We start from the raw sequence: 18,477 nt of genomic DNA, 5'->3' as shown, positions 1-18,477 counted from the left end.
ATAATTGTTAGCTCAACTTTTAATTATTTTTAATTTAAAAGGTAAAATTTCAATATCAAACTACAGTTATCTTTTTACTACCTAATGTACGCTCTCCCTGATGAAGGAGCGGCAGACAGGCTACCTTCCTATCTGCCCCGAAAGCGCCGGACATCTCAGAATCTTTCTCAGAACCAAGCTTGCTTCCATTGTTTTACAGATAGTAGTGGCAAGTCTAAATTTAGAACTATAGTCAGTAACCCCAGAGTTTTACAGTTCAATTTTAATTTTAAATTTAATTTTAAATTTAATTTTAATTTTAATAAATTTTTTATTATTATTTTTTATTTTTTGGTTACATTTATATTTAAATTTAAGTTTTAGTACAGTTTTTTTCAAACATAGGTATAATCGTGACAAAGCAAAAGGCTCCAACGCATTGCTAGAGGTTAGGAATGGCACATATGAACAAGTAGCTGGTTAATAAAAAGGAACTAAATAAGAGGAATGAGATGCTTCCAACCAGGTCCGTCTTCACCTTGTAGGCCTACTAAGGCCACACCCCCAACTAGTCACTTCTCATTGGACATCTCTCAACCATGCCCCCTCCACAGGAGCATAAAAGCAGCACAGCAACAGCTCTCAGGTCATTCTGACCAGCACTTGGGAGCGCACAAATAGTCCTTTTTAGGACTCACACATAGCAAAAGAACCGAAGATCTGTTCAAGAAGAAGGACAACGGAGATCGACACCACCGCGGAACACCGAAGGACACAACAGCAGCTCTTCCCAGAGCCCATTGTGTCCATACACAAAACAGCTCTTTTCAGAGCTCACGTGGATCTGCACCTTACACCAAACAGCTCTTCTCAGAGCTCACAGTACACCAAACAGCTCTTCTCAGAGCTCACAGAGATCTGCAAAAGCTCTGGTAAGAGCAACCAGAGACACATTGAAGAATAAAACAAAAAAGTTCTTATTAGAGCTACCACCAACACCTGAACGGGCATTCAAAACACAAATCGGCCCTTCTCAGAGCTCACATAAATCTGTATCAGCTTCGGTAAGACCAGCCGGAGGCACAGACACAGCTTCACTGAACCAAACAAAACAGTTCTTTTTAGAACTACCGCATCTGCCAGAAAGGGCATTCTAAACACAAAACAGCTCTTCTCAGAGCTCATAGAGATCTGTAACAGCTCTATATAGAGCTCCAGCTGCCCACAGGGCTAAAACAGCTCTTTTTAGAGCTAGCTCCACCACCGACTACACGTAGAAATCTGTTCACCATTTAGGATCAAGAGTGAAAAGCTTTGTAAAATTGGTTATTCCTTCCCTCCGGGCAGGCATCACTCAGGATCGAAAACCCAAGAGGTCCACACCTATTTTTCTGGTTTTATATGTATATATTATGTTAATATATATTTATCTGTGTGTAGATGTATTTCTATACATATATTTTTTTTATATATGCCTATTGATATATCAGTATATTTCTTGTTTATCTACACATTGTATTATTTTATGATATATATGTACATATTCTATATGTGTAATTTCATATGTACCGCTACATATATCTGATGTACACACTTTTCATATGCATCTATCACCATACACATCTATATTTGTATATTTATATATTATAAACATGCTGGTTCCACAATGTTTGTTCCATAGTATTTTATACCTGTATTGAATGATACATTAAAAAAAACATTTAGTAGTACAGCTCTGATGGAGTAATGATGCATTGCTCTGATTGTGGTGTACAGGGTTGTGGGTTTGAGACTTGTAAAGGCTGATTATTTTGTTACTGGGCAGAACAAGGGTTGTTGGATACAGAGTGATTAAGGTACTTTTAAGCAGTTGTAAGTGGGTTTGCGCAGGTTTGCATGGCGGTAAGCAATGCTAACGTCCGGTTAAAAATGCTTACAGACAATTAGCCTGAAAAGTGCTTAATCTGTGTAGGCATTGCTTAGTGCTGTGCAAACAGGTTTAATCCCGCTTACCACTGCTTAAAAGTGCTTACTACCACTTACCTTCAAGCTAATTTCTTTAAAGAAAAGAAAAAAGGGTGATAGGAAAGTAGTGAAAAAGGGGGCATAAAGAGAGAAAGACATTAGGGAAAGTAGCTAGGGATGTGCAGGACGAGTGTAGGGAAGGTCCATAGCTGTTCATTTCTTCTACAGCAACAGCTGTGCATATATACTGAATTTGGAGGTATATTTGGACACTCAACCCCCTGAGAGAGGGGTGAGGACAACAATAATGTGTTGTGAAGCCAATTAGACCAGATTACATGTGTCCAGTGGACATGTGTGTGAAATGAACAACTATGTATGGGGTGAAATTTTTGGGGGGGAACAGATTGCCCTTTTTTTTTGAGGTGAGAGTGGGATGTTGGGGAAGTATAGTAGGTATATTTGGGGAGGTAGTTTAGGTAGGAAGACAGACAAGACAGCATACAGGAGGGGTATATGACATATGGGGGTAAACACCTTGGATAGGCAGGGGTGTTTTGAAATTGGAAGCCCATGAGCCCCCAAATGGAAACAGTGGGACTGAAATCCCCACCCAAGGGCAGTCACCACTGCACCTTCATGGCCCCGAAGGTGGCTGTGCTGGAGGCTGAGCAGGAGGGGCAGGCTGACCCTCTAATTCTGCCACACGGCCCTCAAGCTGGCATAACAGATCTCCAAACTCCTTTCAGAGCTTGCTACGCACCAAACCCTGGACCTGACTTTGGGTGACAGGATCCTGTCCACGCCCACTCCCAGGGGGGCCAAGCCCCATCCCCCTGAGGTGGTTCCAGCCAAAGGTGGTGCAGGACCAGCAGACAAGGAGGTCCTGGGGTGGGTCCCAGACATGCTGGGGCCTGGTGCCACAGCCAGATGAGGTAGGAGAGGTGAGTCCGCTGGGACCAGCCTTCCCAAACGTGCTATGGTGTTACAATTTTAGAACATATCTGGGTTAGTAATAGTCAACACATTCCAGGATTAGTTATAACACGATGCATAGAAATTCCCATTAACCCAAAACAACAGATTTGGAACAGTTGCATAGCAAACAAAACACATTCATATATGGAACCACAGTGCACATTACAACTGCATGCAGGTTACATTGATAGCAACAGGCCACCAATGATAGTATTTCAACATGAAACATTAATAGAAACACATTTCAATATTTGTTGAACAATAGGACATATGTCCCAACAGTAGGTTTGGTGTAAACATACCTATTGATTTGTGTGTTTGGATTATTGCTGTAGATATGGGGGGGAGATGTAATTTAACAACTTGTATATCCTTGCAGAACTTTAATGATCATTGATCTAATCATTACTCTACAGGTATTATTACAATACCCTATGACCTTGGTTTGGGCAGTGGTATGTTTGTACACAAGTGTATACTTCAACTGTCTTATAGCTAAATTCTACTTCTCTTAACTGGTAGACCTGTGGAGGGAATGTTTATTAACACTACCTGACTGTTTTTACACATATTCCCAGATTCCTAGTTAACATTATGCACATACCTCTCAGTCTTCTTAATGCACAAACTCTGTACAAATCTTGACAACATGGGGGTACAAATAGGGACATATTTTGAATATTGCTCATAAACATTTAGACAGTTTCTAGAGTAACAGGGTTTGTTACTCTAGAGTAACAAACCCTGTTACTCTAGAGTAACAGGGTTTGTTTTAATATACATTTTCTGAAGGATTTGAATTCTGACACTCAAATGCATGTCATTATTTGGTGACTACAATCCTGAGATCATCCCAGAGATTTGCCAGGAAAACAGAAGAACAGGTCAAAAATATGAGCCAAGTATCTGGGCATTCAGAGAAAATCTGTACAGTTGAGAGGTATGATTATGCATACAGCTTACTACCACTCCCAAGATTTGAACCATGGCTGTGTCTACTAAAAATTCAACAATTTTTGTGTCACCAGAGTAAGCCATTTAGAAACCGCTGTCTGTGCCTGCACTGTTTTCCCTCTAAGTCTCTCTTGGTTGTACAATCTAACCTTGTAATTACAACAGTCTTATACAGACATTCCTAGACATATTTTTATGTAGCACAGTGTGAGAAATAGTGGTTGACACAACAGTACCATTCTGATAGCTGATCTTGGTGAATGCTACATGTCAGGCCATACAATACCAGAGTAAACACAACCAGTCCAGGATTTAAAACTTTAGGCAGTTACAGTTTTTTTATCTGAAAGGCCTGTGGTGGGAATGTTTGTTAACACTACCTGATGGTTTCAAATCATATTCTCAGATTCCTAGTTAAAATATGCACATACCTCTCAATCTGTTAATGCGCAAACTCTGGACAAAGCTTGACAACTTGGGGTACAAATAGGGACATATTTTGAAAATTGCTCTTATAAACTTTTAGACAGTTGCTAGAGTAACAGGATTTGTTTTAATATAGATTTTCTGAAGGATTAGAAGTCTGAAACTCAAATGAATGTCATTATTTAGTGACTACAATTCTGAGATTGGAAAAATCTGTACAGTTGACATGTATGTTATGCATACAGCTTAGTACCATTCCCAGGATTCAAACCATGGCTGTGTGTGCTAAAAATACAACAATTTGCATTTCATCAGAGTGAGGTATTTAGAAACTGCTGTCTATTTTTTCAGAGTTTTATGTCTAAGTCTCTCTTGGTTGTACAATCTAACCTTGTACTTACAACAGTCTTATACAGACATTCCTAGACATATTTATTATGTAGCACAGTGTGGGTAACAGTAGATAACACAACATTACTATTCAGAGAATGCATCACTAAATGCCATACAATACCAGAGTAAATGCAACCAGTCCAGGATTTAGAACTTTATTTCCAGGCAGTTATGGTTTTATTTAAATATCACTTATATGGGACTATTACTGTCATATTGTCTGGTTTATTCAGTACAACCCATACACAGTTTTTATACTGCCAGGTGACTTTCTACTACTTTATATTTATTTGGTATGACTACTACAAGCAGGATTGTTACCAGCCTCGCAATGCAGCCTTTGCAACCCACTGGCATGGGGTTCCTGATTCACAGCCCGCTCACCTGCAGCTGTAAAGGGAATAGTGAAATAGTTAAGCATACCTATCCATCACATACACAGGCTGGACTTTGGTAAACAGTTATTGATATGAGTACTTACACACTGCTGGTACATGACCACTCTGTCTTGCTTCTTGAACCCACTCATCCAAGAGCTCCCTCTTCCTCCGCTTCAAGTCAGCATAGTGGTGTCAGACCTGCTCACAAGTCCGAGGGATACCAGTGGCACTGGTGAGATCATGGGCAACACGGTCCCAGGCTTCCGCTTTATATTGGGAGCCCTGGTACTGGCCCTGCAGCAGTCTCTTGTCATGTTTTTTTTTTACCAGGAGTCCTACCATGATCTTGGACTCCTGTATGCCCCAGCGCTGCACCTGGAAGCTCATGCCCTCACCAACACCTGCCATACTGCCTACAGTGGGAACCTGCAACCAGTTACGAGCTGTATTCCCGCTTGTGGGGTTTAAATACAGCCGATTTCCCACATTTTGCCGTGATTGGACAGTTTTGAATATGCTGAGCTAAGCTAAGCTACATACAAACCTGCTTAGCTAAGGTTGGCAGTGCTTAAAGGGGCAGGTTCAACATTGCTTACCAATGGGCAAATCCACGTAGCTGGGCTATTCATTTCTTAGTATTCATATGTACACAATGCTTACACCCAGTCAGCAAAGCTGTGCAATGCTTAGCATTGTTTATTTTTTTATTTTATAAACTATATGCTGTATGGGATTGATTCATCATTCATTACATATTATAAATTTGTTTACTGTCCCTAAAACCCCCCAATGTGCTTTCATTACATTTATTCATGTGTGACTATACTTTATGGGGCACTTGTGTTTACATGGAGGTTTCACAACTTTATTAAACTGACACCTCACATATGGGCCTACTACAGTACTCTGGTTAACAAATATATGTTATTTAGTAGCTAATTATAAAAAAATATGACCCTCTTCAAGAGAAATCTTGACGAGTGGATGGGAGATCGTAAGTTTACCCCTGGGATCTCTTCTGTGTCCCTGCTTTGCTTAATAGAGGTAAAATTTGACCTACTATACAGAGGCACAGTCAACTAATCTAAAAGGGTGGCAAAAGCCAAACACACTCTGGCTAGGCTTATAAATGCCCTGGGGCAGATAGCCTAGTATCAACCTATGAACCTATGAACCTATTATATACTGCTTTGACATGTAAAATACAAATTTGTTACGGTGGGGATCTAACCTAGAAGGGCTGCTTGTAAAATGTACACTCTAACCACTACACTATTGCAGTACTGCTTATATTGGATGCATCTTCCTATTTTAGTTCTTGTGCTGTTTAAGCTTGACTAAGCGTAGCTAAGCAACGTGCACACCCACGCAGCTACACTTAAACTTTATCGCATTTATAAAAAAAAAAATTATTTGTTGTGTTCTATTATTTTCACCCTTCAGAATATCTCTGCTAATGCTGAACCTGTTATTCTGTCAATGTTCTGCTTTGTGGGATGATTGTCCCTTATGGCTTTGTCCACATTCCTTACTCTAATGGGTTGGGAGGTGTGCGCTATCTGCTTATGCTACATCTCTTATTCTTTCAACTTTTGCCTTGGTAGGGACGATTGTCCCTTATGGCTTTGACAAGATTTCTTACCCAGATGGGTTTGGGGTATTATGAGCGTTCTCGCTCATTTTATATTGCCAAACGGTAATTCTGGTGTGCAGGGGTGTGTGTATTGTGAGAGCACTGCTCTCAGACACAACCTGCACTCGTACACAGATCCATGTCCATTTAACAGCACAGCAGCGTGCCTTTATGAATATGAATGGCGTGCTGCCATGCTGCACAGGAATGGTCCTTTCTGTGCAGGAATAAGCTATTCCTACAAGGACGTTTGCTGAATCCTGGTGTGTGTGTGTGTGTGTGTGTGTGTGTGTGTGTGTGTGTGTGTGTGTGTGTGTGTGTGTGTGTGTGTGTGTGTGTGTGTGTGTGTGTGTGTGGTGTGTGTGTGTTTGCATTTGTTTACATGGATAGTCCATCTGTGTGAAGTATCTTTTCAGTGGAGGCCAAGGGGAGAAAAACTCAGTAGAAATATTATACAAAAGTATATGAACAGACTAACAATGCTCTAACACAAAATCTAAGAGAAAGCATAATATTACAATAACTGAAAATTATAATATGCAGTATTATAAAATGAAGTAACGTGACATGCAGTGGGAAATTATAACATTCAAAAATTCAATAAGTGTAGTCAGTACTCAAAAAAGGCAGATTAGAAGAGTGATAATATAAAATCTTGAAGAAGAATAGAGGAAGTATTTCCAGAGAGAAAGGGATGCTTAACTGAGTGCGGGAGATGAAAAAATGCTAAAGAAGATTAAGATAATTGCAAGGGTACTTGCACAAAAACATGATGTTGAATGGTGCAGAGACTATAAAAGCCTAGGTTATCCAAGTGCATAGCAAGAACAAGACAAGAACCCATCAGGTATTTTTAGTTGTTTAACATGTTTTACATTATCAAGACTTGGAATACTGTAACAGGTAACTGCAAAAACAGGAATGCAGACAAGAGGGCTTGAGGCACGCACACAGTAGTAGTTTCCAAAGTTTATTCTTCAGACTTTGCTTCAAACAAACAATAAAAACAATAAAAAACAGTAACCAATGGTTACTGAGCTTTGTTTGATATAGATAGGTAGTTTGTTCCAGAGTATGAGAAGTCTCTGGGACAGGAATCTATCCCTCCAGCATGTTCTGTTTATTGTGGTGACAAGGTTTAGGCCCCTAGAGCGTGTAGCTCATAGGGACTGGGATTTCTTTAAGTGGAGCATGTCTAAAAGCTCTGGGTTTGACATAGCTTTGTGTGTTAGGCAGAGATCACCTCTGAGTAGGCGATATGCGACGGAGTAAAGCAGCAGTTTTTTGAGACAGTCTGCATAGGGCATCTGTTTGACGCTGGTAATCCTCTTTGTGAGGTATTTCTGTGGCCTTTCCAGTTGTTGTAGATGTCTTGTGAGGTACATACCAAAAGGGGTGTTGTATTCTATAATGGGTCTAATGAGTGATGAATAGAGGGGAACAATTACCTTGTTTTTCCTGGATGAGAAACCTTTTGTGATGAGGTGTGCCACGTAGAAGGATTTCCTGACTACTGTGGTGATGTGATTATCAAAGGAGAGACTACTGTCCACCTGTGTCCCAAGGTCTCTTATCACACTTTCAGTGTTAAGTAGACTACCACCTATGTGGCAGTTCATGGGTACAGAGTTTTTACCAAAAGGGATGACAATGCACTTTTTGGCATTGAGCTTGAGGCCATGGCTTTGACACCAGGCATCTGTCTCAGCGAGGCCCTTTTGTAGGATGTCCACATCTTTTGGAGTTTTGATTATGGCCCCTAGTTTGCAGTCATCTGCAAACTTCATTAGCCAAAGACCTTCTGTGTTAGCCTGTACTTCAGAGAATTAGATACCAAACAGGAGAAGACCCAGGACTGAACCCTGTGATACTCCACTTATCACTAGTCTAAAGTTGGATTTGGAGTCTGCTACTTTCCCAGTGTGGGTTCTGTCAGTGAGTCAGTTGGCAACCCATTTTGTGACATAGGGATTTATACCTAGTTTAGTGAGTTTATCTATAATTCCAGAGTGGGGGATGGTGTTGAAAGCCTTGGCGAGATCTAGATAGGCTGTGTGAACTACCTTACCTCATCTACAGCTTTGGTGACTTCTTCAAAAAAGTCTATCAGGTTTAGAAGACATGATCTGCCTTTTACAAACCCGAACTGGATGGGGTCCTGAATTTAGAGATTACCAATGTCATTGCTTATAAGTCCCATGTTGATATGTTCCATAGCCTTGCAGACCAGGCTCGTTAGGCTAATGGGGTGGTAGTTTCCGGGGTCTGTGGTGGCTCCCCCTCTGTGGAGTGGGATAACTATCGCTGTGCATCATTCAGTGGGCACATAGCCTGAGGTGAGGCTATGATTGAACATGGTACTTCGGTGGGGTGCCAGTTTGTTCTGTAGTTCATGTAGAACATAGCCTGAAATGTTGTATGTCTAGTTAGTCAAGGTGCTGGATTGCATTAAATTATTTTGGTTCTAATTGGTGTTAGTTCATTTAGTATGCTTAGAAAAGTTGAATCAAACTGGGAGAGAGAGCTTCATCAGGCAGCAGGGTTTATAATTATTTCCAGTTAACAGATTTAAGGTTGTAGGAGTAGGACTCTTTGTTTGGTTCATAGTTTAGTACTAAGCTAACTGCCCTTGCAAGCCATTTTAAGCCTAGCCAATTATCCCTTGTGAGACTCAAACCCTGCACCTTGTGTTTGTAAGGCAAACACATTAGCCATTAAGCCACCCTCCCAAGATGATTAGGTTCTGAAGTTGGTTATAACAATGAATTCTGGGTGTATTATGTTCTCTAATGACAAAAGTGGGATGTGGTCACTTAACATTTAAGGGAGAGATCCTGTAAAAGTACTTCAGCTAGGGTAATTTGTAAGGATTCGGTTGAGTATAGACTGTCTGTCACGGCTTCTATTGTATCTAGTAGGGATGGAAGTAAGACACAGAGGATAATACTATTGACAGAATCATTTTTATGGATAGCTATAGACTGGCTAACCATTTTTTATGGTTAGCCAGTCTATTTTGAAATCACCTCATATTAATGTTTCTCATAAAAGTAGCTCCTCAGCAGTATATTTTTACCAGGAAATATGTAGGTTCTTATTATTGTCAGATTTTTAGGTCTATTAACTTTGTGAGATGCTATATGGATGTCTGCATTATTGACTAAAGGAAGGTTAAGTGGATGAAGGAAGAGGTTAAGGGATTTTTTTGTAGATGATAGCTAACCCACCTACTTTTTTTCTTTTTTTCAATCTTTCCTGTGAATGTTGTATCCTGGGGTAAAATGTCTTTGTCCTATATTTCCTGTTTTAGCCAAATTTCAATAACTATGATTATATCAGGTGAGTGATGGGGCATCCATGGATGTTCCCCGGACACCTTTTACATATATTCCTAAGTTGACATTGGACAGAAGTATTTCTGATATCTTTGTAGTGTGTCTAGTGGTAGCTGCATATTGATGTACTGTAGTAATAGGTATTGGCTGGCACTGTGTTCTGGGGTTTGGATGGATATCATCAGAAACTTTTATAATCTGAAGGAAGAGTTGATAGGTGTAGAAGTATTTATATTTACTTTTTAACTGAGAGCCACATTTGTTGTTGTAGGCATTTATTGAGAGATAAACATATTTATTCTTGTAGAAATAGATGCAGGAATGTGAGAAGATGGTAGAACCTATGACAAAATGGCAGGAGGTAATAGTTAGAAGTTTTATGTGTGAACTGGAGGAGGGAAATGGAAAGCTGGGAAGACTGTAATGGCATGATATTAGGTGAACAATTAATAAAAGAACGTAATAATAAAACCAAATGTGGGAATATCATTGCGGAGTACGAGAAACAGGTTTGGAGAGTAAGTTAAACTTAGGCAGGGAGGGGCAATGTAGGGGCTGTTTTGATGGAATGTCAGAAACTAAGGTTTTGGAAGGGTATATTATTGGATGAGGAGTAGTGGCAGGTTATTGGCAGTGTGTGTGTAGAGTATTTTAATGAGTGGAGGGGGTAGGAGAGTGGCATGTCTACTGTGACAGGTTACATGATTAAGTGTGGATAGTGATGGAAGGCTCTAAGTGTACAGGAGGTGGCTGAGCTGGGAAATGGTGGTAGAGTAGGGAAGCAGAGTGAGTCTGAGTGATATATATATATATATATATATATATATATATATATATATATATATATATATATATATAAAGGGTTCCACTTTATAATCTCTAAATACTGAAATCTCAAATTTCAGTATCTTGAGACCATAAAGTCGAACGCTTGAAATCCCGAAACCCCAACACCACAAAACACAAAATCATGAACATAAACACACCATACACCACACAGCACATACATCATCCTACCCACATTACAACAAACAAACAAAACACACAAACACAAAAACACAAATCAACAAAACTACACTATATATAAGCAGGGGGGCAGGCCCACCTGCTGCCTCTGAAATGATATATACTAACTCCGAGATCACATCAAACAGAAAAAGACAGCAAACTCACCACTACACAGTCTACAGTACCCTCACACACACACACACACACACACACACACACACACACACACACACACACACACACACACACACACACACACACACACACACACACACACACATCACAAATATACAAACAGCACCACTTTCAAAACTTAAACACTCATACTTTTACCTGCCTACCTAACCCACACATAAAACTTCCAAACACTCACATACACTCAAACAAATACCTAAAACCCTAACAAAATACTCACCTTACATACCAGCCAAATCCACACACTAAACCGTACATGCTGCATACACTACGTCCCATGACAAATACTGGAACACCATAACCGTGAATTAGACATTTCCGGAATCACAGTTATGGAGTTTCGCGATTTTAAAAATTCAGCTTTATGGTCTTGAGATACTGAAATTCGAGATTTCAGTATTTTGAGATTATAAAGTGGAACTATATATAAGTGGTGTGTGTTGCTTTACCCCTCAAATAGACTATAGGAAGCTTGCTGCCCTGGAAAAAAATGCCATTTTTTTTATTTGAATGAATCAGGTTGAGTCTTTGGCTGACTTGTTTTGCTGACTACAGCTCTGGCCAGATGAAACTCAAGAGAAGAAGAGGAAACTTTATTGTGACAAGTCACTGTAACAGCTATTTGTTTGGCCATGTATGCTGGGGCTGCTGGATCTTTGCAGTGGTATGTAGTCAGCAAGACTGATATTAGTGGGTTATGTGAAACAGGCAGCTTGTGCATGATGTATGCTCATATGACATACAACATGTATGTCACTGTGAGTGATGCATACACAAAACTGTAACCAGTAGGACTGATGCTGCCTTAGAGGGTAAGGGCATTATGTACATGCATTTCATTGTGACACAATTGTTAAGCTTCATCACACTTTCTGTGCTGCATGCAGATATTAATGTTAACATTGGTTTAGCTAAGATAGGTTGTGGCAGATCCTACCTAAGTGGGTTTTTTAAAAATACTGTTGAAAACTGCACAAATTAGCTTATGTATACTTACAGCTACATGCTTAGACATAATACCTATATATGAAAGTTCACACTAGGAAATGTAAGTCTTGTGGACATATACATATGATCCACTTTCATTTTCAGCATATGTTGTATGTAAGAGAAGACTACAGTGGACCACAAGAGAAGGGAGAAAAAGATATCAGGACAACATGATAACTGACTTTTTATTATTACTATTATTATCTAACCCTACTATTTATTTGTGAACTACATCTTCCTTAGCCTCTTCCTGCTGTGCGCATGTGTCTGCATGCATGTGTGTGTGCGCGTGTGTGGTTCTGTGGACAGGGATTCCATGTAAATGTGCCATACCGCAGGATGTACTTGACCTGTTTGTGTTTCCAGTGCACATAACATAGCACTTACACCCACACCCATCCCACACACACACACACACACACACACACACACACACACACACACACACACACACACACACACAGACACACACACTACAAAGCAAAAGAATAACTATTTTTTCTAGAATTCGCTATATGTTCCTGGCAACTCAACAAACATATGACTGCGTGTTTCTCCATTTTTGTGTGTATATTCTCATGTATGTTCTGTTAAAATTTTCTTATGTTTTTAATGTCATGGGTCCTATCCCATCTATTATGCATCAACAGCAATTGTAACTAGCATATGTATCACCACACATTCATGTATGGATTCTTCTCAGCATCCAATGGCATATATACACACAACCCTTGCCCGATACCCTTTCACCTATGCGGGTTCTTCTTCATATTCTCACTTCCTTGACACCATAGCACTGCTAATTGTGGTTATATTATGTTGCCTGTTCTATATTCTAAAGAATGACTTGGGAAAACTGCATTTTAACTCCTTACCGCACAAAGTTTGTACTCTCAGAGCATTATCTATTTCCGAATCTTGGCCCTTATCAATACCATAGATCTGTACAGATCAAAAGATGCTAAAGCTGTAAATGAACATAGGTCTGACATTAACTGCTGTGCTTTCTTAAAGAAACAAAAACCAACATGTGATGAGTGACACAGCTGATTATAACACAAGCATGACACAACTTATTAATGTTGCTACATCTGACTTATTGAGGTAAAAGCGAGTAGCCTGAAAACAATGCTCCCAGTGGGATACATCACATTTCCTACATTGCAAGCCATGCTCAAAGGTTTCTGAAAGCCCAGATAAAACCACTTAATGGAAGCGTTGGGCTTTCATATAGTTGCAGCAGCCTTCACATTACTGAGGATTAAATCTTCTTGTCACCACTAAGTCACTTCTATTTTTGGAATATTATATGATTAATTATTATACTATGACAGACTGTAGCCTGTGTACCTACAACAACTTTGTCAGCAGTATTGCAGGTTCAGTTTGAGGCTTGTATCAGCACTGGATGGACATCATTACCAATATTTCTGGAAGGCTGTCAAATATAGATAACCTTAATGCCTCTTTTGAAGGAAAAAAAGTTTCCTTTCTTTTCTTCTTTGAGAGATGTAGTACTAACAAATCACCAGTGTTTTGTTTTAAACAATAGTGAGGAAAATCTGGTTAGAGAATGTTAAGAGAGACATAAAACACACAGATCTGCATGCCTCAAAACGCACATTTAATCACTGCAAGTGAAATGGTAAAGCTTTTCTTATCTCATTCATAGATCCATCACACACAGTCTATCACCAATGCTAGTCACATCTCAAAATAAATGACATACCTTTTATCAGACATACACAATGCAGTATTGCTTAAAATAAAGTTATATTTCATCTTAATCACTTTCCTTCAGGCACCTTACAAGAATTAATGAGTCACCAAAACATTCTGCAAGACAGAATGCTTAACAAATCCTTTCAGTGAAAAAAATGCATATTGTAAAATCTCTTCTAGACATAAAAAATTAAAGCCACATCCATGTCTATTAAAATAATAAAACTTAAACACGCTTACATGTTTTATAGTAAGGCTTCTCTGAGTCTGTATTGTTACATATTAAATCTTGTTGCAAATTAGCCAGTTTAAACCTAACACATTTTGCGAAAATAAGCATATACGTTTTTACATCAAAATGAGTAGTTGGCTATAATGAGACTGGTGTTTTGTACAGAATGGCTGTTACTCACCGAAAAAGGAGGAATTAGCTGTGGCAATTATTAAATGAGTAAATAATCTAATCTCAATAACAGAGAAGCCAAAGTACAGCTATGGTTTATTTTCATATTTTGTTTACTTTATCCCTAATGTTCTGTAATTTGTAATTGTTTATCCCATTTTATATTTAACTTTATGGTAAAAAAAAGTTGCAGCAAAGTTTTCTTAAGCACAAGAAAGTTATATATATGGAATTTATAAAATAATGCAGCTAATAAGTATAATAATCTGTATAATAATCTGTACTCAACACTGAGTCGACAGGTTCACATTGTATTTTCAAGGATCATAACTGCAATCCCTAAAACTGGGAAAATCATACCTCACAACCTCTTAATGCAAGAAATCTGGACAAAGCCTGACAAAATGGGGGGAACACACACACAGAATCTCCTGCATATCCACAAAACAAACAGTACCAGAATTACCCGTTCTAAAGACTTAAACCTTGCCTGTGATATACGTAAATAGGACCTGCTGGAGAGAGAGGTATGCATCCCAGAGACTACTCCATATGTGGAACAGTGTCCCCATCCATGTGAAGCAGAGTTCCTCCCTAACCCAATTCAAGTGCAACTTGGACAATTGGATGGGAAACTGGAAATTCATCCCTAGTTTGGCACCTATGTCTCTGATGCAAACAGGTAACCTATAAATGGTTCATCTCCCAGGCCCATGCTTATAGCTATCAAGGGTATCAGAACTCATCAGAGATTTGGGATGTATGGCTAAACTTAAAAAGGTCCTTGTGGTCATCAGCCTAGTAAATGCCTATGAACCTATAAAAACACACCACAAACCACAAACAGAATGCAGAAACATACAAGGTTCAGCACTGAAAATCTAACTGAATATACACAGAAGGGACAGCAGAAAATAACACTATTGCAAGGATACATCTGTTAGATGGGTTGGGAGGGTGGCCTAATGGTTAAAGGTGTTCTTACTACAAACACACAAAGGTGAGGTTTTGAGTCTCACAAGGGATAATTGGCTAGGCTTACAATGTCTTGCAAGGGCAATTAGCTTAGTACTGACCTATGAACCTATGAACCTATAACACAATACACACACTGAAAGTAGCACTACAGAACAGAAGACCATATGGATTAACTGAGAGCACTCACAAAACTACAGAGAACCTCATTAGAAGTATGCATTCATACATTAATCAAATAAGCAACATAGAAGCAAAGGGTACTCAAGATGTTCATTATAAGGATCCTTGCTGAAGGAACTCATAATATGGCTACAGAATAGTGGGAACCAGAAATTGGTCCACCTGCCTGATTTTTTTCAGTAGTTGGGTTTATCTGGGGGGAAATGGATGTAGACCAACAATAAAAGGGAATGCACTGTACACCTTACTCATTTATTTAACTGCTTAAAGTAAATGTTCCTGGGTCTAAACGCATGCAATATATTCAGAAGCACATATAGTATACTACAAGCCAAATCAGGGGTGAACAGCTCCTCAAGGTCTGTAGCAAAAGTTTTTATCGTTTGTTCCTTTAAACCAGTGTCTTCCATGTTATTTTTAGATAAAGCATTTAACCAATGCTGGCATAAAGGGCTATTTTACATCTTATAAGCCCATCTTAGTTTGTCAAGGAATTGAACAAGCTCCCTCCATAATCTCCTGCACTAATATGCAACTTCCGGTTCCTAAAAAGTCTAGTATTAGGGCATGCACCATTAGTCACTGTGAGACAAAGGGACTCAACTCAACCTCAGTACACCAGACCACTCAACAAACAAAAGTGTTGTCATGATTAGTGACTCTATAGTGAGAGACAAAGATTCCCCACTCACTAGGCTGCACAAAGACAGGCTGACAGTGAGCTGTCTTTCAGGTGCCAAGATTTCAGACATCTAAAAGGCCCTTAAACCACTTGCACAAGACAAATATTACTACAACATGGTAGTTGTGCATCTGGGAGTGAATCACGTGGGGCAAAAACACTAAGGGTGGTGCAGAGAGACATGTCTGAACTCTGTGCAGGACAAAAATGCAGGCAAGGAGCTGATGCTAAACAAAATCCTCATGTCTCCATAACTGATGCATAGGTACAAAGAAAAGATGAACACTTTCAACAAATTGCCAAAGAATTGATGTCATTTTACACTAATCCAGTCCTACCCATTTTGCAAATGATGGTCTTCAGCTCTCACCCAAAGGCTTCCTCATACTGGCAAAAGCTCTTGCCATTCACATAGTTCCTTTTTTAGAAAACTTCAGTTAATGAGCTTTTCTATATAGATAACACATCAGTATCAAAACAGGGTCAAATTAAGCTGGTTCTGCTCAATGCCAAGATGTCTAAACAGCAAACTGCCTGGCGTTGAGGCACTCCTACATGTGGAAAACATCCATGTATCTGTAATCACAGCATCCAGTGTAAAATGCCTGGAAAGTGCTCTCACCATACTGGAGTTTAGTGCTTATCATGCCTTCAGACCAAATGGTAACTCTGGTGGCTTATCCATACTTGTAAGAGGTGTATCACTTCTAGAGTAATCTCCAGAGACCCACAAATTGAACTTATTAAATTCCATATCACACAAAACAAAATTAACTTTCAGTTTTATCATCTGTTACAGGGCATCTTTGATGACCCTGGAAGCTCATCATAAGTTCCTAAATATCATGGATGAACTCTCCATAAATAAGAACTCCATAATACTGGGGTACATAAACTACTCAACCATTGACTGAAGTAAAGTACACCTCCTGGGTGACTTTAACTACCCAACCATAGAGTGGAAGACCTATTCCATGGTGCAGGTGCCAAGTTGAAAGCAATCTCTCCTTTGTCTGAACAAGCAAATAAGGTCACTGGTGAAATCCTCTAAGGCTAACTTCGAGTCCAAATTGGCCACATCCACTAAGGACAATTACAATACCTTCTTCGCATACATCCACAATCTCAAAGGTAACTCCCAAATCTGCTCTGAATTGGTGGTCAAGAATACCACATACACAAATGCCATAGATATAGCCAACCTGCTGGCAGACAAGTTCAGTGAAAACTTCATCCCCCTACCCCCCCCTCAGTAAACCCGGACATCCCCAGCAACTTCTCCCCCTCCCCTCATCACCAGGGAGCAGGTTATTAATGCCCTCTCAAAGGCAAAAAATACAACCTCCATGGGACCTGACAACATCCCTGGCTGTATCCTACATGAACTTAGGCAACAGCTCTCAGCACCATTAGGCACCCTGTTCAACCAATGCCTATGCACCAGCTTCATCTCAGCAGAATGGTGGACAGCCAATGTTATCCCTCTGCATAAAGGTGGAGCATCCACCGACCCATGCAATTATAGGCCTATTAGCCTAACTAGCCTGATCTGCAAGGCCATGGAATGCATTATCGTGGACCTTATAAACAAGGACATTGGCAACCTCCATACTCTTGATCCCACACAGTTTGGTTTTGTCAGAGGGAGATCATGCCTATTAAACTTGATCGCCTTCTTCGAAACAGTCACTAAAGCCATGGATGAGGGCAAGACAGTGCACACCACCTGCCTTGGCCTAGCCAAAGCCTTCAACACTATTCCCCACTTGGGCATAATAGATAAACTCTCCCAGCTAGGCATTAACCCATATGTTACCAGATGGGTAGCTAACTGGCTCACTGATAGAACCCACTCAGTCAAAATAGGGGAAGCCACCTCTAGTAGTAGACCCGTAACAAGCGGCATACCCCAATGATTGGTCTTGGGGTCTCTACTGTTTGGGATATACTTTTCTGAGGTGCAAGCCAAAGCCAGTGGTCTCTGGCTGACCAGGTTTGCACGTGACTGCAAGCTGGGCACTGTCATAAATTCCCCTAGTGATGTGAACATCCTCCAAGAGGGCCTTAACTAAACTAATGACTGGTGCCAGAAACATGGCCTCAAACTGAATGCCAAGGGGTGCATCACTATCCCCTTTGAGGAAAATGGTGTTCCCACTAATTATCATATTAATAACAATGCACTAAGCACGTAATCAGTCATGAGGGACTTGGGCACCCAGGTTGATAGCAAACTTATTTTGACCACCATGTTGTCTGTGTTGTAAGGATGGCTT

This window comes from Protopterus annectens, chromosome 3.part1 (genome assembly GCF_019279795.1).
Source record: "Protopterus annectens isolate FY-2018-M chromosome 3.part1, PAN1.0, whole genome shotgun sequence".
Lineage (NCBI taxonomy): Eukaryota > Metazoa > Chordata > Ceratodontiformes > Protopteridae > Protopterus > Protopterus annectens.
This window is presented reverse-complemented; position numbering follows the sequence as displayed.